Below are 6,439 nucleotides of genomic sequence, written 5' to 3'. Positions count from 1 at the left end.
GCGGATGCACTGGACTTTGTGCGGACCGCATTGGTGGGTTTCGAGGCATGCAACTCTTTTGGACCTGCAACAGCTATGATTTTCGGCCTAAAACATCCCGGAACCTACTCGGAACTCACCCGAGTCCCCGGGACTTCAAACCAATTGTGCCAACACATCCCATGACATCGTTCAAACTTGTTCAAAACATCGAAACGCTCACAACAACATCAAATCACCAATTTAATATAGGATTCAAGCTTAAGAACTCCAAGAACTCTTAACTTATACTTTCGATCAAAAAGTCTATCAAATTTCGTCTGAACGACCTGAAATTTTGCAAGCACGTCACATTCAATACTACGGAGCTACTCCAGTTTTTGGAATTCCATTCCGACCCTTAGATCAAAATCTCACTATCGGACCGGAAACTTCAAAAATTCGACTCTCGCCATTTCAAGCCTAAATTAGCTACGGACCTCCAAAACACAATCCGATCACGCCCCTAAACCCAAAATCACCCAACAGAGCTAACGGAACCATCGAATTTCCATTCCGAGGCCGTCTTTACACTGTTCCGACTACGGTCAACTTTCCAGCACTTAATCTCTCATTTAGGGAGTAGGTGTCCCAAAACTTCTCGAACTCAAAACCAAATATCTCGGCAACTCACATTAGGAGAAATAAACTTGGGGAAAGCAGTTAATAGGGGATCGGGGCGTTAATTCTTAAGACGACCAGCCGGGTCGTCACATAGACATGTGCATTTCCTTTTTTTATCCGCTAGAAAGGCATGGCTACTTCTCTCTATTCGATACTCAATGTACATCTCAATTCTTTCGGATCATCTATCTGCAGTTTATATAGTTCATTTGCATTTTCTGCACTTCTGGTCAGGCCACTTCTGTTATTATTTTTTGTTGTCCGCGATTTATTCCTGCGTAATTCTCAGGTATAGTTTTTCTTATCCGTACTCTTCTTTTTTCCGATGCTTAGTATTAATAATTTATTTTACGCTTTGCCCTTTAGATGTCAGAGAAAATTTCTGTTTCTGCTTTATCTCTGAATTTCTTGGACTTCTTTTTGCTCTGGTGAAAACATGAACTTCACTTACCCTGACCATGTGCATTTATTATGAATCTTCTTCCTTCTGCTTTCTTGTCGTTTAACTGACACACATCGTTGAGTAATAAATATATTGCCTGTTAACTAATTCTACGATCAAAACTGTTAACTGATGTTAGCTAAAAGTTTCATAGTTTGGTACTTCACAATTTGCATGTTAACTAAATTTTCTATGATCACATATACCAAAAATAAATTCTTCAAATTTGCTTGACAGAGATGAGCTTTTCTTGATTAATTATTGAGGGTATGAAAGTGAGTTGAAAAGCCATTGTACTTCTACATCATCTCAAAGAACTTGAACATTCAATTTGTGTTTGTAAGCATGCACTCAAACTAACCCTAACCTTCAGATGTTTACGAAGTTGCAGACGATCGAAGAGTAACTTTCAGATTTGATTTGATTTGATTTTTTTATCACTAAATTCAGTTAATGTTTGACACGCATGTCAAAATTATTGTTTTGCATTTACTTTTGATTAATTGTAGTGTGATTGTGTGTGTGGAGATAGTGGAACTTGTTGAAAGATGTATACGGAGTTTTATCTGGAGTTCGAGAGGAAGCTGCATACAAAGTTGGAAACGAAGAGTAATCGAGTGAAAGGACTCAGTTTTTCATAGAAAAAGGCCATGGATCATAGCTAACCTTCACAGCACTGTGACCCAGCTGTGGGATTAACATATGGGAACTATCATTGATCAATTCCAGGAGCACGATGGCCCCGTCCGTGGCGTTCATTTTCACAACTTTCAGCTAATTCTCTTTTTCCGGAGGTCTGGTTTTCCTTTTTTAACTATACTGTTGCATATTTCTGCTATTAATTTCATGATATTGTGATGGTAACATCTACTGATCGTTATGAAATTAGAATGCTGCTTTTACTGAATTAGTGAAATTCCCGATCAGAATTTTCTTTCTTTTTGGTTTATTTGATGTTTGTCGACTGTGATCAATGGCGTCGGCATATAATGGTATCAGGTGGACTACTCCGTGAATCGTAGAAAATATAATGTGATCTCACTTTTTTTTACAGAAGCCTTGAGTTGCATTTATAGCAAATTACTTATATGGAGTAGTTTCTTCCATGCATTACTTTTTCGCTAGAAAAACCATAGATGAAGACACATTGTTGAAATCTAAAGAAACTGTGAGCTCCTCTCTACGTCCTAGGCTCAACTCTGTAACGTCCAAGTTTATATTGAAGACGATAATTTAAATAAATAAAATATTATTACAGGCATGCATCTAACAAATTCACAAGTGATGTCGTTATCTTTGATATACTTGTAACATTTTGTAAGCTAAGGAGAATTTGCTGTCAGTTAAAAGTTAGATCCTTCACTGCAAGGATTTCGGCTGAACTTCTTATGAGCTATATCGTTTTCTAGCAGATTTCTTGTCTTATTGATAGTGTCCAAACCAGATTTTATAAACTTCAAGGAAGATAAGACAGAACCTTATCAAAGGAACAAATTTTGAAGCCACTTTCACGATTGCAGTCCTCAAGCATTGCAGGTTAATGTCATTGTGAGTGTGTTTCTTACCGAATAGCTGCAAATTGAACTTTATATTGACTTTTGCCAACATTGAAAAATATGTTAGGAATGGAAGAGCACATCCCATGAAGCTAGATTACTGCTATCTTATTTGTTTTGCAGGAATATTCCTTGTTTCAATTACCACTACCTTGCATTTCCAGAGTTGGAGTTAAAGAGTGTCTGTGCCTAAAGCAGGGTCAATGAAATTGTATATGCTGCTCGATGTAACTACTACTACGTCTCCCATAGATTTGTATATATCTACAAGATCAGTCATCTTTTACATTCTAGTTTTGCTTATCCAAAGAAATATATATATTATTCTGTGAAGTGTATTTTTCTACACTTGTTATGAACCACATTTACATTTTTTAATACCACTGACCCACATAATTTACTTTGGATACTACTGAACAGTCTAACCATATTTGAATTTACAGTTACACTTTGGCAACAATTAAGATGAGGTAGCAAATTCTTTTAAATTATGTACCCTCAATAATCGTACAACACAAAGAAAACTTTGCAGCTTTGACAATAGTTGTTGGGCTCGGGCTGCGCCCGAGTTCATCCTAACTAATATCATATATATATATATATATATATATATATATATATATATATATATCAACCAAGAGATACAATTTAGTTTTCTATTTCAAATAGAAAACTTTAATTTGTTCACAATATTAATTATATTCTCTGTGCTAGCAAAGAGTATAATAATATTTCATTTGAATTAATAATCAAATTATTTGACTAATTAAATTCTTTAATTTAATTATCAAACAATAAAATAATTAATCCTTTAGCAAAGATCAGAACACTTGTTAGTGTGCTACCCCATAGATTCAATACTAAAGCGGTAACAAATTGATCACATCAATATACTAATCAAGGGTGGCGTCTAGCAACACTCCTTAACAACCGGATAGAATGAAGTATACAATTTACTCTCAAGAACCAGTAGAAGAATAATGTAGTAATTCATTCTGTCCTTATAGCTCTGAATCATATGGTTCAACTGTCAAATCCTAATAGGCGACCAACTATGTGTTCATGTCAAATATAATCGACCATTGAATGACCAAAGAAACTCTTTTCTTCTTTCATTCAATTGCCCTGGCCAAGGTCTTAATTTAGTCATTTATAATTCATGACAACATGGAGCTTAAACTCATTACCAAGAGTTGACAGATTCCATCTTGATCAATCACTAATTCTACAAGTATTCAATCGTACCCAATATCCTTTCAACTATCGCCCTAGGTCCATAGGTGTCTAGTATTAAAGCACAACAAATAACTTGTCAATTACTATGACGATCTCAGGTCAAAGGAAATTCTTACATCACATTCTTCAAGAGAATATCCTATTAACAGTTTATGATAATTCTAACTATTAGGAATTATCCATGAGTCGGTTCAATGACGATATCTCTATATGCATCATCTATCTATGTGATTTAGTTAATGAGATCAACTATCTTTATCCCATAAAAACGATCACATAAATATTGATCTAACCGGATTAGTAATGTCCAAATTAATAATTCTACGATCAAGAACAAATTTAGATTAAATTGTAAGAAACTTTGCTCTCATTATCATGATCTCTATCACGATGAAAAGTCTCAAAATTTAATCAAGGGTCTTATCAAATTAATCAAACAATTAATAATAACTATGATAAAAGAATTCCATATATTTTTATATCGAATAACATTTACAAAAATATGTTCAAATCATCAAATATGAGATTGGATCTAGGGCATATCTACTATATCCCTAACAATCTCCCACTTGCACTAGAGCCAATCGCTCTTGTACTTCATTCGCAATTTTCACTTGTGCTTGTCAAACTCCTTTGCACCAAGAGCTTTAGTGAATGGGTAAAGAGCATTTTCCTTTCCATCAACCTTTTGAATCTAGGCGTCTCCACGTCCAATGATTTCTCTCATCAAGTGATCCCTTGGCAGAACGTGTTTGGATTTTTGGTGTGATTTTGGTTCTTTTGCTTGAGCAATGGCTCCAGTGTTGTCACACAACAATGGAATTGTACCTTCTATTGAAGGAACCACACCAAGTTCAGTTAAGAACTTTTGCATCCATACAGCTTACTTAGCAGCTTCACTAGCTACTATATATTCTGTTTCAGTCACTGAATCAGCTATTGTAGCTTGTTTGGAACTTTTCCAACTCACTGCACCACCATTTAAGGTAAATACATAACCAGAAATAGATTTGTTATCATCTTTATCTGAAGAGAAACTTGCATCAGTATTGTGAGAACCTAATTTTTGATAATATTTAATTTTTTATCACTTCTTCTATGTAAATATTTTAGGGGTTTTAACCTACAATTTTTAGCTTTGTTACACTTTTTATTATAGGGTAAAAATACAAAATTTAAAAGGTGAATTATTACTATTAATATTATTTTATTTTTATTTTAAAATAAAAAAAAATCCGAAAAAATATTAATCTTTTTTTTATTTTCAGGAGTGATTTAAAAAATAAGAAAAAGAGAAGAGAGGAGAAAGAAAAAAAGAAGAGAGGAGAAGAGAAAAGATGGGAGCGGAGAGAGCGGTATACACCCGATATACACTCTGGATACACTGGATATACAGGGGCAGAATTCATTTTGGAGAGAGTAAAAAAGATAGAACTAAATTTTTCTGAAATATTGAGAACGGAAGAACACCAGAGAGAGTTCAAATCTAGAAAGAGAAAACAAATAGAGATTATTTTTCTTCTCCATTTTTACTGGTTTTCTCCGTGTTGCTGGGATTTCTGGATTGAGGTGTTGAAGCTACTGTGTTGGGCTTTCTGCTGCTGTATTTTGCTGTTTGCTGTCGCTGATTGCTTACCCCATTTTTCTATTCTACATACCAGGTACATGTCCTGAAACTCGATGTATGTAAATATCCAGTTGAAAATGAATGAAGTGGAGTCCTATTGTTGTTGAAGTGGAGGCCTATTGTTGATTTACTGCTTTCATTATACTGTAATAACCGTACTGATGGACTGTTAATTATAAGTTTGTACATTTGAACCGTTAAGTGTGTGTTAGATATTTAGAAATACATATGAGTTCAGTTGAGTATTCGTTGTAATAATTCCATGCTGGACTAACAGAATAGTTTCTATTAGTTTACTTAATTTCCGGTTTTCCTAGATTTGTATAAATGGTATTTTCAAGCTGTGATTAATTAGGCTGTAGACTGTTAAAGTAGTGTGATACTTCTTCTGATCATGGGAGCTTTATATTTAGTAGTGATGATGTGAGTTAATCTATAATTCTGAGTTTGAGTGGTTGTGTGTGGGTTCGAAATCAGAAAGTTAAAAGTAGATATGAGATATGTAATTCGTAAGGTTAATTTAGGCAATCCATTTTCGTCCAGCATCCTTAATTCTCGAGTTTCAATTCTCATATGTGGTCACGTTAGTGTTTAATCAAAGTTCATGAGTCAGCATTTTAATAAAAATGAGTCATAGTAGGGAATTTGAAATTTGAACTAGTATGCACCATGTTTGAAATTGTGATCATAGGCAGTTTACGTGGGTCATGAAATCTGAAATAAGTTGCTTTCCAACTCATGTTTAATGTTGCATTGAATTTATTTTACTGGCTAGTTAATTTTAGTAGTAGATTCATCAGATTTGTGTTCTTAATTAAATTGAAATTCCATTTAGTGTAAAAGATAGGGCTTAACAGGCTAGTCCCTAAACGTTTGGGCCTCAGGATAATTGATGCACGTCCCAGGCCAGTTTTGGCCCCTTTCTCATTTAGGCCT

General features: G+C 34.5%; 1 long non-coding RNA gene across 2 annotated transcripts; it reads left to right on the top strand.

Moving 5' to 3' along the window:
- The first annotated feature begins 1,275 nt into the window (after positions 1–1,275).
- Positions 1,276–3,047, top strand: LOC104214364 (uncharacterized). Of its 2 annotated transcripts, none has more exons than XR_707890.2 (2): positions 1,276–1,878; positions 2,529–3,047. It is a non-coding gene; the product is annotated as an uncharacterized lncRNA (long non-coding RNA). The 2 variants fall into 2 exon arrangements; XR_707889.2 differs by having other exon boundaries at positions 2,497–3,047.
- The last annotated feature ends 3,392 nt before the right edge of the window (positions 3,048–6,439 follow it).

Source organism: Nicotiana sylvestris, chromosome 12, assembly GCF_000393655.2.
Source record: "Nicotiana sylvestris chromosome 12, ASM39365v2, whole genome shotgun sequence".
Taxonomy (NCBI): Eukaryota; Viridiplantae; Streptophyta; class Magnoliopsida; order Solanales; family Solanaceae; genus Nicotiana; species Nicotiana sylvestris.
This window is presented reverse-complemented; position numbering and strand designations above follow the sequence as displayed.